We start from the raw sequence: 16,751 nt of genomic DNA on the forward strand, positions 1-16,751 counted from the left end.
TAAGACCGTGCACTTGCAGTTTTATCTCATCAAGTTTTTGGCGCCGCTGCCGGGGAGTAAACTAATTTAATTAACTCTTTCTTTGCGATTAGAACTCCTTCTTCTCCCTCTTTTCTTCTACTTCTTTCTTTCTTTTTGTTACCATTAACTTCTTGGGTTCTCGATTTCTTATGCGAAGAAGTAAAAGTCTTGGAGAATTTATTCCTGAGATTGAAAGATATTTGCATAAGAAAAAGAGAGAGGCACAAAATAATATTGATATGGCTGAACGCACTCTCAAAGAGTATGCTACTCCTTCAACGGAAGAGCCACAAGCTATTCTCGTGTACCCGACGGTTGAGGGTAACAATTTCGAGATCAAGCCTGCACTACTCAATTTGGTGCAGCAAAACCAGTTTTCTGGATCACCCATTGAGGATCCAAATCTCCATATTTCTTCCTTCCTTAGACTCAGTGGCACTATAAAAGAGAACCAAGAAGCCGTAAGACTTCATCTCTTTCTCTTTTCCTTAAAGGATAGAGCTAGCGCTTGGTTCCATTCCCTAGAAGTCGGTTCCATCACTTCATGGGATCAAATGAGGCGAGCATTCCTTGCCCGATTCTTTCCCCCCTCTAAAACCGCCAAACTAAGAGACCAAATCACGTGGTTCAATCAAAAAGATGGGGAGTCTCTCTATGATGCGTGGGAGCGTTTCAAGGAAATGCTTAGACTTTGTCCCCACCATGGTTTAGAAAAGTGGCTCATAGTCCACACTTTTTATAATGGCCTAACTTATACTACTAAGATGTCTGTTGATGCAGCTGCAGGTGGAGCACTAATGAATAAGAACTACACGGAGGCTTATGCTTTAATTGAAGATATGGCTCAAAATCACTACCAATGGACCAACGAAAGAGCCATCACCGCCTCTACACCCTCCAAAAAGGAGGTAGGTATTTACGAGGTCTCTGATTATGATCACCTTGCTGCTAAGGTCGATGCATTAACTCAAAAATTTGAAAAACTTAATGTTAATGCTATCACACCTTCTCCTACATCTCCTCCTTGTGAAATATGTGGTATATTTGGTCATATTGGTGTTGATTGTCAGTTAGGTAATGCTACTAATAGTATTGAGCAATTGAACTATGCTCAATACAACCAAGGAACGAGGCCAAATCAAAACTTTTACAAAAACCCTCAAGGTTCCTATGGACAAGTAGCACCACCTGGCTATACAAACAACTAGGGGGTGGCTCAGAAATCATGTTTGGAAATTTTGTTGAAAACTGCATGATGAATCAAAATAAACAACTTCAAGAACTGAAAAACCAAACAGGATTTTTGAACGACTCTCTCTCCAAACTCACTACCAAGGTTGATTATATCGCCACACACACTAAAATGCTCGAGACCCAAATCTCCTAAGTGGCCCAACAAGTGGCCACCTCTTCTCAAACACCGGGGGTCTTTCCCGGTCAAACCGAAACAAACCCCAAAGCTCATGTCAATGCTATTTCTCTTGGGGATAGTAAGTTAGAAGAGACTGTTGCTAAAGACCCCCAAAGTCAGAAGCTTGGCACGGCCCGTGATAGTGTAACGCCCCAGTTTTATTTAATTATTTTTAGTTGATTTAAAGTCTTTTATATGATTTTTAAATGATTTATGTTGATTTTGTGGTGTGGTGTATTTTATTAAATGGTTATTTTTATTTAAAAATTAGCTGTGGGGATAACGGGGTGTTACAATTAGTATCAGAGCAGGTCGGTCCGTCCGGCCAAGTAGTTGAGTCGTGTTGAGTCGTGTGTCAGTTTATACTGCCTTGTTGTTGTCTTGATTGTTGTTTGTTATGTAGAATTTTAAGATGGCTGGAAGAAATGATGCTGCTATTGCTGCTGCGCTTGAGGCTGTAGCTCAAGCTGTAGGACAACATCCACAAGTTGGTGCTGGTAACGATGGAGTGAGAATGTTGGAAACTTTCCTGAGGAACCATCCACCAACATTCAAGGGGAGGTATGACCCTGATTGAGCTCAGAAGTGGCTTAAGGAGGTTGAGAGAATCTTCAGAGTGATGCAGTGTAGCGAAGCACAGAAGGTGCGGTTTGACACGCATATGTTAGCTGAACAAGCAAATGACTGGTGGGTGAGTCTTCTACCCATCCTAGAGCAATATGGTGCTGTTGTAACGTAATCCAACAGTTAAATAATAATTTAACCAATATCTTAAACATTTGCAGCGGAAAATCTTAACCATAATTCATGAAACGTTTTGGCACGCAGGCCCAACAAGTATTTCAAAAGAGTTAATCAAAACAGTAAATATTCATGGCAGTTCACGTAAGAGAATGAAGCATGTTATAGCATAAAACCCCATCCCGTTACGTATCAGAGCGACCTAGACGACACAGTGAAGGCAAGGCCACTCACGACGGCAACTGCACACTAAGCACGATCACCTGCAAGTTACCCATACGAAGGGCAACATTTTCAAGCAGAAGGGGTGAGATTTCATAATAAAATAACATTAATCAAAGTAACTGCGAATCATAAATTAACATCATAATCATTCCATTATTAACTTTGCATAAATGTTAAACAGTTATCACGTAATCATATATCCAATACATTATGAACAACGTAACATAATCAATAAACACTTATCACGTAATCACATATTCATTCATTATCAACAAGGCATCTTAATCATGACAATGTGACAATGCTCCTAGACTCCTTATATGCATGTGGTACCAATCGTCATCATAAGTATTAATATACTTTAATCGTGCGGAGGACAAAGCTCCTATAAAACGTGCGGAGGACAAAGCTCCTAATATTCGTGGTGAGGACTAAGCTCAATGATATGCTATGCATGGACACATATGAACAAAACATCGTAATCAAGTTATCAACATGCGTCCAATAATTTGGAGCTAAACTTCATCATATAATTATGCACTTAGTTAAATAACGGAAGCAGCATAAACAGGTCACATAACAAGATGATATCATTATATCAAGGCACATAATTTGTATCATTATCACATCTTCTTATCTTGCATGAATATACAATACAATAGTTCATATTCAATTAATATTAATATAACTTAAACAACTCTACAGTCTGCATTAAACGACATCACTAGGTCTCTTTACCAGTTAGGGGTTCACTCTTGATCAACAAGTGCGACACAGATCGCATAAACACATAAACAAGTTCATCCTGGTTGTACTCGCGAGGCGAGAGTACTTACTCGCCATGGCGAGTACCACTCATCTCCCAAACTAATGTTGTTCTAGGTTCCCTCTGATCCTACATTCATTCCTAATCAATACTAGGTATGTTCAGGCATTCTATGGTAGCCAAGGTCCAACTAAAAATGTTGAAACACAAAATATGACATGCACTCTGCCTAAGCTCGCGAGGTGAGGAAGGGTTGCTCGCCATGGCGAGTTGCACCAAACAACTCGCGAGGCGAAGGGAAGGGGCTCGCGTGGCGAGCGATGAAGTTCATCACTCGCGAGGCGAGGATCATCACTTGCCGTGGCGAGCGATGAACAGAAGCACGGGCAGACTAGGGTTTTTCTCAAAAATCCATCACACAACATGGTTCAAAGCCTAATTTTGATTCCATAATCCATCCTAAACATGTTCTAAGGTTAAAGGACGGTTTCTACCTCAATCTAAACAAGTTTTACCGTTTAATCATCAATTTTTAGGGTTTTGACCTAATTCCAAAACTTTTCTAAATCAATCCTAACTTTGTCAATTAATCATCAGAATTACAACGATCAATGCTATTGAATCATTAGTCTCACCCTTACCTTGTTTGAAGAAAATCGCAGCACTCTTGGTCTCTTGCTCCTCTCTAAGCTTTTCTCCCTTTTTCCAAAAGTTTTCACGTACAATGGTTTTCTAAAGATATTAAGTCTTCCCTATTTATACCTCTTTCTAATAACTTATCTTATCTCACTTTCTCCCCCAAAACTATCTAAAATATCAAAACAGCCCTCAACTAAATATTTTATATTATTTTCAAATCTTTATTCTATTTAACAATAAAATAAATCTCATATCATAATCAAATCCTCAAAAACTCATAACTTATCACGTCATCAATCAAATCACTAAATTCATCGTGAATCACCAAAACATAACAAAATCACGCATATATTATATAATTATAATATAATTGCCTAAACTCGATTAAATAACGATTAAACGAAAGTGGGCGTTACAACTCTCCCCCACTTAAAAGATTTTCGTCCTCGAAAATTTACCTCAAGTAAACAACTCTGGATAAGACTCCAGCATCTTACTTTGAAACTCCCAAGTCAAGCTTTCACCAGTCGCTCCCGTCCAAACGACTCTCACGAGAGGTATCTCCTTGCCTCTCAACGTCTTCACTTTACGATCATCAATCCTCAACGGTAAAGTTTCTACAGTAAGGTTGTCTCTAACTTGCACATTGTCACTCTGAATTACATGAGATGGATCCGGAACATACTTCCGAAGTTGCGACACGTGGAAAACATTGTGCAAATTCGAAAGATGCGGCGGTAAACCCACTCGGTAAGCCACTGTTCCAACTCTTTCCAAAATCTGATATGGACCAATGAACTTCGGGGTCAACTTCTTTGACTTCAAAGCACGTCCTACACCAGTCATAGGAGTGACTCTCAAAAACACGTGGTCTCCTTCCTGAAATTCAAGATCTTTTCTACGCTTATCATGATAACTCTTTTGTCGACTCTGCGACGCCTTCATTTTCTCTTGGATCATCTGAACTTTCTCAGTAGTTTGCTGAACAATCTCTGGTCCTAAGACCACTCTTTCTCCTGATTCAAACCAACACAACGGAGTTCTGCATCTCCGACCATACAAAGCCTCGAACGGTGCCATTCCAATACTAGAATGATAACTATTATTATAAGTGAACTCGATCAACGGAAGATGACTGTCCCAAGTTCCTCCTTGTTCAAGAACACAAATTCTCAACAAATCCTCTAGCGACTGAATTGTCCTCTCCGACTGACCATCTGTCTGTGGATGATACGCCGAACTCAATCTCAACTTCGAACCCAAGGCCTCTTGCAAACTTTTCCAAAATCTAGAAGTAAATCTTGGATCTCTATCTGACACAATGCTCGAAGGAACACCATGCAACTTCACAATCTCCTTGATATAAATCTCCGCCAACTGGGCAACGGGGAAACTAATATTAATCGGTAGAAAATGAGCCGACTTCGTCAATCTATCAACAATAACCCAAATTGCGTCGTTCCCTCTAGGAGTATTTGGAAAACTCGTCACAAAATCCATGGATATACTATCCCATTTCCATTCTGGCACGTCTAAAGGTACCATCATCCCAGCGGGTTTCTGATGCTCGACTTTCGACTTCTGACAAACTAAACAGGAATACACAAACTGTGCCACATCTCGTTTCAAACCAGACCACCAGAAAATCTTCTTTAAATCATGATACATCTTCGTAGCTCCCGGGTGAATACTCAAGCTACTTCTATGACTCTCTTCAAGAATTATCTTCTTAATCTCTTCATTGTCTGGAATGCAAATTCTTCCTCGAAATCTCAACACGCCTTGATCATCGATTTTAAAATCACTGTCTTCAGCCTGATCTCTAGCAACCAACAAATCCACAAACTTTACATCAACTTTCTGTGCTTCTTTGATGCTTTTCAGAAATTCACTATCAATCTTCAGCATACCCAGTTTCACGCTCTGAGGTGTCCATTCACAAACCAAGCTCATATCTCTGAACTGTTCAAGTAACTCGAACTCTCTGACCATCATGGCGGACATATGCAATGTCTTCCTACTCAAGGCATCCGCAACAACATTAGCTTTACCCGGATGATAATTCAAACCAAAGTCGTAATCCTTTAGCAACTCTAGCCATCTTCGCTGCCTCATATTCAATTCCTTCTGATCGAACAAATACTTCAAACTCTTGTGATCACTAAACACCTCAAACCTCGAACCATACAAGTAATGTCTCCATATCTTCAATACAAAGACTACAGCCGCCAACTCAAGATCATGCGTAGGATAATTCTTCTCATGAACTCTCAACTGTCTTGAGGCATAAGCTACCACTTTACCTTCTTGCATAAGCACACCTCCTAAACCCAACTTGGACACATCACAATACACCACAAAAGGTTCATCAGACTTCGGCAAAATCAAAACTGGAGCAGTCGTCAAACGTTTCTTCAATTCACCGAAACTCCTCTCACAATGGACGTCCCACACAAAAGTTTTACCTTTACAAGTCAACTGTGTAAGCGGAAGAGCTAACTTGGAAAATCCTTCAATAAATCTTCTGTAGTAACCAGCTAAACCCAAAAAGCTTCTAATTTCAGTAACGGACTTAGGAGTATCCCATTGCGATACAGCTTCGACTTTAGACGGATCCACAGCAATACCATCTCCAGAAATAACATGGCCAAGGAAACTCACTTCATTCAACCAGAATTCACACTTAGACAATTTCGCATAAAGTTTCTTCTCTTTCAACACTTGTAAGACAATCTTCAGATGCTCAGCATGTTCTTCTTCAGTCTTGGAGTAGATCAAGATATCGTCGATAAACACAACCACAAACCGATCCAAAAATGCATGGAAGATGCGATTCATATACTCCATAAACGCTCCAGGTGCATTGGTCACACCGAAAGGCATAACTTTATATTCATAGTGACCATAACGCGTTCTGAAAGCTGTCTTCTGCATATCCTCATCTTTTACTTTAATCTGGTGATAACCTGATCTCAAATCAATCTTGCTGAAAACTCGTGCACCCATTAACTGATCCATCAAGTCATCAATTCTCGGAAGTGGATACCTATTCTTGATAGTTACCTTGTTCAACTGCCGATAATCAATACACAACCGCATACTACCATCTTTCTTCTTTACTAGCAAAACCGGCGCTCCCCAAGGTGAAACACTTGGTCTAACAAACTTCTTCTCAAGTAAGTCTTCCAACTGTTTCTTCAACTCAGATAACTCAGAAGCAGACATACGATAAGGTGCCATCGAGACCGGCTTCGTTCCAGGGACAAGATCAATAGAAAACTCAACTTCTCTCTCAGGAGGCACATCAGGAATCTCATCTGGAAAAACTTCAGGAAATTCACACACCACCGGTAACCTATCAATCACTGCTTGATTCTCAAAAGATAAAGTAGCCATTAACGAAAACATCAAGATACCGTCGCGTTCCAGTTGCTTCAGCTGCTTAGAAGATATAAACTCTGCACCACTTTCCTCTTCGACGGAAGAGAAATGTACTGACTTGCTAAAACAATTAATAAGAACGTGGTTGTACTCTAACCAGTTCATACCCAAAATCACATCCATACCACTCAAAGGTAGACAAACTAAATCCATTTCAAAATCACGACCAAACATAGACAAAGGACATTTCAAACATACGAGAGAAGTAGTCACCGAACCCTTAGCCGGAGTTTCGACAACCATCTCTCCATTCATATCAGACAAATCAAGACCCAAAGCAGAAACACAACCGAAAGCAATAAAACAATGCGTAGCACCAGTATCAATAATAGCAACTAAAGGAGTATTATTAATATAGCAAGTACCTCTGATCAAACGATCGTCATTCTCTGTCTGAGTCCCAGTCAAAGCGAAAACCCTACCAGTAGTCGGCGCCCTCTTAGGCTGAGTACACTGTGAACTAATGTGACCCTCTCCATTGCAATTAAAGCACACAATGTCTGTACGATTGCAATCAGCTACAACATGACCTTTCTTACCACACCGGACACACTTCTTGATTTCCTCAGGGCAGGCGTTGCTCTTGTGGCCTTTCTCACCACAATTGAAGCACACAATCTCTGCAGCATCCTTCTTCTTAGGCCGCCTAACATCGACCATCTTCTGTTTACCTTTGTCAGCGGGGGCACTGTACGGCTTAGGACGACTCTGCTGTCCCTTGCCCTTCCTTTCATTCACTACCTTGTAGTGAGCCTTGGTATCCTCTTCGTAGATCCTGCAGCTGTTAACCAAATCTGGAAAAACTCTCAGCTGTTGATACCCAATCGCCCTCTTGATGTCGGGCCTCAGACCATTCTCGAACTTGATACATCTCGAGAACTCAGCATTCTCAGCAGTATAGTGCGGATAGAACTTAGGCAGCTCCACGAACTTGGCAGCATACTCTGTCACGGACATATTTCCTTGCTTCAGCTCAAGGAATTCGATCTCTTTCTTCCCGCGAACATCTTCCGAAAAGTATCTTCTCAGGAACTCTCTCCTGAAAACAGCCCAAGTCACAACAGCTCCCTCCTGCCCAAGGGTAGGCAGAAGAGCAACCCACCAGTCATCAGCTTCCTCGGCTAGCTGATGAGTACCAAACCGCACTTTCTGATCCTCCGTGCACTGCATAACCCGGAAAATCCTCTCAATCTCCTTAAGCCACGTCTGGGCTCCCTCAGGGTCATAACGTCCTTTGAAAGTCGGAGGGTTCTTCTTCATGAACGTCTCCAACATCCTAGCTTCAGCATTCGCACCGGCATTCACGTTAGGTTGTTGTCCCACAGCTTGGGCAACAGCTTGTAGAGCAGCAGCTAACGCAGCATCGTTTCTTCCAGCCATTTCCGAGATTGTACAAAAGTAGCAACAACAACATAAGATAGTAATATAAATATTACTAAGACTCGACACGACTCTCTAATTGACCGGACGGACCGACCTGCTCTGATACCAATTGTAACACCCCGTTTTCCCAATATTTAAAATTTCTTTAAAAACATAACATTTATCAGAGTAAACATCAAACAACGGGATATCACATATAACGTAATCCAACAGTTAAATAATAATTTAACCAATATCTTAAACATTTGCAGCGGAAAATCTTAACCATAATTCATGAAACGTTTTGGCACGCAGGCCCAACAAGTATCTCAAAAGAGTTAATCAAAATAGTAAATATTCATGGCAGTTCACGTAAGAGAACGAAGCATGTTATAGCATAAAACCCCATCCCGTTACGTATCAGAGCGACCTAGACGACACAGTGAAGGCAAAGCCACTCACGACGGCAACTGCACACTAAGCACAATCACCTGCAAGTTACCCAAACGAAGGGCAACATTTTCAAGCAGAAGGGGTGAGATTTCATAATAAAATAACATTAATCAAAGTAACTGCGAATCATAAATTAACATCATAATCATTCCATTATTAACTTTGCATAAATGTTAAACAGTTATCACGTAATCATATATCCAATACATTATGAACAACGTAACATAATCAATAAACACTTATCACGTAATCACATATTCATTCATTATCAACAAGGCATCTTAATCATGACAATGTGACAATGCTCCTAGACTCCTTATATGCATGTGGTACCAATCGTCATCATAAGTATTAATATACTTTAATCGTGCGGAGGACAAAGCTCCTATAATACGTGCGGAGGACAAAGCTCCTAATATTCATGGTGAGGACTAAGCTCAATGATATGCTATGCATGGACACATATGAACAAAACATCGTAATCAACTTATCAACATGCATCCAATAATTTGGAGCTAAACTTCATCATATAATTATGCACTTAGTTAAATAACGGAAGCAGCATAAACAGGTCACATAACAAGATGATATCATTATATCAAGGCACATAATTTGTATCATTATCACATCTTCTTATCTTGCATGAATATACAATACAATAGTTCATATTCAATTAATATTAATATAACTTAAACAACTCTACAGTCTGCATTAAACGACATCACTAGGTCTCATTACCAGTTAGGGGTTCACTCTTGATCAACAAGTGCGACACAGATCGCATAAACACATAAACAAGTTCATCCTGGTTGTACTCGCGAGGCGAGAGTACTTACTCGCCATGGCGAGTACCACTCATCTCCCAAACTAATGTTGTTCTAGGTTCCCTCTGATCCTACATTCATTCCTAATCAATACTAGGTATGTTCAGACATTCTATGGTAGCCAAGGTCCAACTAAAAATGTTGAAACACAAAATATGACATGCACTCTGCCTAAGCTCGCGAGGCGAGGAAGGGTTGCTCGCCATGGCGAGTTGCACCAAACAACTCGCGAGGCGAAGGGAAGGGGCTCGCGTGGCGAGCGATGAAGTTCATCACTCGCGAGGCGAGGATCATCACTTGCCGTGGCGAGCGATGAACAGAAGCACGGGCAGACTAGGGTTTTTCTCAAAAATCCATCACACAACATGGTTCAAAGCCTAATTTTGATTCCATAATCCATCCTAAACATGTTCTAAGGTTAAAGGACGGTTTCTACCTCAATCTAAACAAGTTTTACCGTTTGATCATCAATTTTTAGGGTTTTGACCTAATTCCAAAACTTTTCTAAATCAATCCTAACTTTGTCAATTAATCATCAGAATTACAACGATCAATGCTATTGAATCATTAGTCTCACCCTTACCTTGTTTGAAGAAAATCGCAGCACTCTTGGTCTCTTGCTCCTCTCTAAGCTTTTCTCCCTTTTTCCAAAAGTTTTCACGTACAATGGTTTTCTAAAGATATTAGGTCTTCCCTATTTATACCTCTTTCTAATAACTTATCTTATCTCACTTTCTCCCCCAAAACTATCTAAAATATCAAAACAGCCCTCAACTAAATATTTTATATTATTTTCAAATCTTTATTCTATTTAACAATAAAATAAATCTCATATCATAATCAAATCCTCCAAAACTCATAACTTATCACGTCATCAATCAAATCACTAAATTCATCGTGAATCCCCAAAACATAACAAAATCACGCATATATTATATAATTATAATATAATTGCCTAAACTCGATTAAATAACGATTAAACGAAAGTGGGCGTTACAGTGTTCAGGAGAGAGTTTCTGGACAGGTATTTTCCGGAGGATGTCCGAGGTAAGAAATAAATTGAATTTCTGGAGTTGAAGCAGGGAGATATGTCAGTAACTGAGTATGCTGCAAGGTTTGTGGAGCTTGCTAAATTTTATCCACATTACACTGCCGAGACTGCTGAGTTCGCAGCGGAATTTTTTCAATAACTAAAACAGTCTTTGGCACGAAGGCCTCTTCGTAAATGTCTCATAAAAATCCAATCTTAAAAACATGGTCATAAATCTTCAAAAACAATACGTAAGGAATAGAAAAACAATAACAAAGTTCTCATCCCGTTACGTATCAGAGCACCTAAGACACACGTGAGAGATAGTCCACTCACGACAACAATCTAACAGCAACTTAAACTCGATAACCTGCAAGTTACTCATACGAAGAGCAACATTTCCAAGCAGAAGGGGTGAGATTTCACAAAACAATAATATTAAGCATATAATTCAACAATTATATTTAATCAACATCAAAGCATCTTAACATTCTTTATAGATAATAATATATCATTTAACACTTCAATCATAGTTTGTATAAACAATTACAACTTCACAAATTATCAACATAAACATCCTTGACTCGACAAATGCGAATCTAACTCGACTATACAACTTAGACCTATTATATGCATGTGGTACCAATACGGGGCATCAAGTCTCAATCGCTATTTGAGTATTATTATACTTCCAGAGCATCAAGCCCCAATCGCTATTTGAGTATTATTATACTTCCAAGGCATCAAGCCCCAATCACTATTTGAGTATTATTATACTTCTGGAGCATCAAGCCCCAATCGCTGAATGCTAATGCATGGACTCGACCTTTTAACATCTTAAATCGACAACCTCTTATATAATAGCTTCACAGATCATCAGTAATATTATATTCAACCCCCATTCCTACCCCAATGATCAACTCACAACATGAGTTAAATACTCTTAAACACCTTAATTGAACTCATAGTACTTCTAGTTTTGAGGGCTGGTATTATCCCATAAGTTTTGGATTAATTTAGAAACGGTTATGCTGAATTTTCATAAGGTTTCACTAAGAACTCCTTGGAGTATTTTCATCATATCTCAAAAACTAAAATCATTTTCAAGTCAAACCAAAGCCATTGGAAAGCTAACAAAATTATCTACAACTTTCATGTTTACACCAAAGGCCAATTCAAAACAGAAACGTGTGAAAAAGACGCAAGAACATAAAATAGGGTATGCTGTCACTGGGCAATTTCGCTGATAGCGAAAAGTGAGCTAATAGCGAAATAGTTACAGGGAGTTTCGCTAATAGCGAAATCCTAGCGAGTTTTTCCCTTGCTGTTACGATTTTTGCACATTTTTCACCCAAAAAACCAAATTTCATCTACCCAAATCCCAAATTTGATAGGAAACTTAACCTATGATTATTCTACAACCTGAACATCAATTCTTAACACAATTTCGATGGTTTCTACACTTTTCAATTCAAAAATCAATAATCAAAACCTAATCCCAATTATCCAACCTAAGAACAACAACATGTTAAATCACAAATTCAGAATCATAGGCTTAAGAAGATTGAATGTTAGTCCCACCCTTACCTTAGAAAGTGAAAATCGCAGACTCTAAGTGATTCTCCCTTCTCTTGGCTTTTTCTCCCTTTTCTCCAAAAACGATTGTACGTGCGTAGGACATGCACGGCTTAAAGTGAATAAAATTCTTCAATGAGAAAAACACAAAGTTGCTTCCCTTGAGTAAATGTATGAATAGGTATTTTAAGGAAACACGTTTTAATCTTAGTGGTGCATTAACCTTTAAAGATTCTCAAAGCGCCAGTAGTATAAGTGAGTATAAGGAAATTCATAAGAAGCCAAAAAGCCAAATAAATTCCAAGATCTCATCACTGAATCTAGATTGGGGAAGGAGGTAGGCCCTCCGACTTCCTACGTGAAGGTGATTGTTATCTTGAGAAAAAACTTTAAAAAGCATCATTGAATCTAGATTGGGGAAGGAGGTAGGCCCTCCGACTTCCTACGTGAAGATGATGTTTTAAGGGGTACCATTGAATCTAGATTGGGGAAGGGGGTAGGCCCTCCGACCTCCTACGTGAAGATGTTGTTCCTTAAATAAAGAACTTAAAATGTGCAAATGGCAAAGAACAAAGATTCTCAAATACTCCCATCTCTCTTATATGAATTGTAGAAGGAATCTTTCTTGGTTAGTTTAGTGCTAGGATTAGACCATGTTTCCTCATAATACCTATCTTATACAGGAGCAAGAAAAGGGTTGGACTTCACACACACACTCACTTGAAACTTGATCGTTGGGTTGAATAAAGATTTCAAGAAATGCTTAAGTTTGTGATTAGTGTACATTTGGGATTTAAGCCCTTGAGGAGACATGTGCTTTAATTAAATTGTCATTTGATTTAACTGTTGATGCTACTATGTTTATGCCTTTTGCTTGAGGACAAGCAAAGATTCAAGTATGGGGGAGTTTGATGAGTCATTTATATGCTATTTTAATATGCTTTTTAGTTTAGTTTTATTTAGATTTTATATAATTTTATATTAGTATTATTTCCTTTTTAGGATAGTTTACTTTAAATTGCAATTTATTATATTTCAAGGAAGAATATTGGATGGATTGAGTCTTGGAGCAAAAGAAAGGGATTTGGAGCAGATTGGACACGAAAATACGAAGATTGGGAAACAAAATATATCTCCCACAAGTCAGAAGCCTGGCACGGCCCGTGCTAGCCTTGGCACGGCCGTGCCACCCTCCAGAGACCTTTTGCTGCTTTTGCTTTGACTCCAAGCTATTCTATTTTGGCGTACAATCTACTGAGGAATATTCTTGGAATATACTTGCTTAGATTTTAAGTCAATTGTGTACTATAAATAGAGTAGCTAGCCATCACAAATAATCATCTTTACTTGGAATACAATAAGTGACAAATGCTTTTCTAAATAAAGTTCTTTTCCCTTCCTTTATTTTCCTGTCTTTTACTTTCATGCTTTCTCTCTTCTCCCCCATGTCTACGATGAACATGAGTGAGTAGACTTCTTCTTGTCTTGGGATTGTTGGATAAGTCTAAATGACATAATCCTAATCAAACCAAGCCCTAAGCCTTAATCTTATGTAACCCTAATTTCTTATCTGAATTCACCGTCTTAACATGGATCAACCATTATCAAACTGTGGAAACGAAAGTGGAGGGTTTGATAATTGTTTATCCATTATTCCAAATATCAATTCATAAAACGAAAGTGGAGCTTTGATATTCGAACAAGTGAATTCAGACAAGGATTGCAAAGTCAGCGAAATAGGCTTTGCAATCTTTGAGACATATAGTTTCGATCTTCAAGGGAACTAATAACAATCAAGTCAGCGAAATAGGCTTGGTTGTTAGAGGAACCAAAATCCAATAGTAATCAAGTCAGCAAAATAGGCTTGGTTGCTAGAGGAACTTAAGAGAAACTGTCTTGAGAAATTAGGTCTAACATAACATTATAAGCTTATGGTTTTGGTTTGAGAAGAACTTGTTATTTAGATGAAACCAACGATCCCAAGGCTCTTTCATTATAAACTGTCTTGAACTACTCCCTGTCGGAACGATACTCTTTTATACTACTTCTGTAAGACCGTGCACTTGCGGTTTTATCTCATCACCTCATAAGGTTCAAGCAAGTGGAAGAGTGTTTGCTTTAGCTGGTACTCAGACAGCGAATGAGGATCGTCTGATTTGAGGTATATTTTCGAGGACGAAAATTCTTTAAGTTGGGGAGAGTTGTAACGCCCCAATTTTATTTAATTATTTTTAGTTGATTTAAAGTCTTTTATATGATTTTTAAATGATTTATGTTGATTTTGTTGTGTGGTGTATTTTATTAAATGGTTATTTTTATTTAAAAATTAGTTGTTGGGATAACGAGGTGTTACAAGCATTGGCACAGCCGTGCCACCCTCCAGAGTCACTTTTGCTGCTTTTGCTTAGATTTTAAGCTACTCTATTTTAGCCCGCAGTTTCTTGTGGAACATTCCCGTAATGTAATTGCTTAGATTTTATGTCGAATGTATGCTATAAATAGAGTAGCTAGCCATCACAAATATTCATCTTTTCTTGGAATTCAATAAGTGACAATTGTCTTTCTAATAAAAGTTCTTTTCTTTTCCTTTATTTTCTTGTCATTTACTTTTATGCTTTCTCTCTTCTTGTCCATGTCTACGATGAACATGAGTGAGTTGACTTCTCTTTGTCTTTGGATTGTTGGATAAGTATAAATGACATAATCCTAATCAAGCCAAGCTCTAAGCCTTAATCTTATGTAACCCTAATTTCTTATCTAAATTCACCGCTTTAACATGGATCAACCATTATCAAACTTTGGAAACGAAAGTGGAGGGTTTGATAATTGTTTATCCATCATCTCAAATATCAATTCATAAAACGAAAGTAGAGCTTTGATATTCGAACAAGTGAATTTAGACAAGGATTGCAAAGGCAGCGAAATAGTGTTTGCAATCTTTGAGACATATAGTTTCGATCTTCAAGGGAACCAATAATGATCAAGTCAGCGAAATAGGCTTGGTTGTTAGAGGAATCAAAATCTAATAGTAATCAAGTCAGTGAAATAGGCTTGGTTGCTAGAGGAACAAAAGAGAAACTGTCTTGAGAAATTAGGTCTAACATAAAGTTATAAGCTTATAGTTTGGTTTGTGAAGGACTTGTCATTTAGATGAACCAATGATCCCAAGGCTCCTTTTATATTATTATCTTTCAATCGTTTGAAAACCCCAACTTACAACTTGTTTCTCCTCTAATCATCATCAAAGGTTAATTGAATTAAACTACTCCCTGTCGGAACGACACTCTTTTCATACTACTTCGGTAAGATCGTGCACTTGCGGTTTTATCTCATCAGCAACTTTATCCAACTTTATCCAGCAACATTCTGATGTATGTGGAAAAGTTACTACTTATAAATATTGCCTAGAAAATCATATGAAACACATATGACAAACCCAGAAACTCATGTGTTCATTCATTACAAGATGAACCCAGATGAATGTCTGATGAACATCAACATTCTGATGATGAACACAACAACATTCTGATGGTCATAATGTTTACCTAGAATTTCAAGTATAGAAGGTGTATGCCTGTTGAGGCTTAGAGAATACAATTGATGTAATCGTTCAGGTGAACAAGATTGTAAGGTGCAGGATTTGAGAGGTTATCTCAAGCATCATAGTGGAAACTCTCACAAGATTGTGAGGAGTGGACTAACCCACATTGGGTGAACCACTATAAATTTCTGTGTGTTCTTCTTCTCTTTCCTATACTCTTTACTTACTGCAAACACAACACACACAAACACATTTATTTTATTAAACTGTTTTTGCACTAAGACATCATAACGTTTTGAAGTCTGCTTTTTACTTAACCATTCCAAATTTCAACTTGAGAATCAATTTTGAGTTACAGGTTTAATTTTAAAAGGTCACAATTCAAACCCCCCTTCTTTGTGACTATTTTATCCGTTTCAACTATTAGATTGGAAAATTGTTGTTCTATCTTCAAAAACGTCATATTAACACATGGAAATTCCTTAAAATCTGTAACACCCCGTTTTCCCAACGTAAAAATTTCATTTAATTAATCAGAGTAATTCACATAAACGGAATGTCATACTTCTTTTCTTAAAATCATAAACGGAATAATTAACTAATTATCCTCCAAAATTCAATAACATAATATTTAATACTTCGCAGCGGAATTTATTCGAACATCTAAAATAATTTTGGCACGAAGGCCTCATCAAAGTATCGCATAAAAATCCAATTAACAA

General features: G+C 38.3%; 1 non-coding gene across 1 annotated transcript; it reads right to left on the reverse strand.

Annotated features, from left to right (window-relative positions):
- Nucleotides 1-623: 623 nt before the first annotated feature.
- Nucleotides 624-730, reverse strand: LOC112422256 (small nucleolar RNA R71). The gene has a single exon (XR_003012623.2). It is a non-coding gene; the product is annotated as a small nucleolar RNA R71 (small nucleolar RNA).
- Nucleotides 731-16,751: the final 16,021 nt, after the last annotated feature.

This window comes from Medicago truncatula, chromosome 7 (genome assembly GCF_003473485.1).
Source record: "Medicago truncatula cultivar Jemalong A17 chromosome 7, MtrunA17r5.0-ANR, whole genome shotgun sequence".
Lineage (NCBI taxonomy): Eukaryota > Viridiplantae > Streptophyta > Magnoliopsida > Fabales > Fabaceae > Medicago > Medicago truncatula.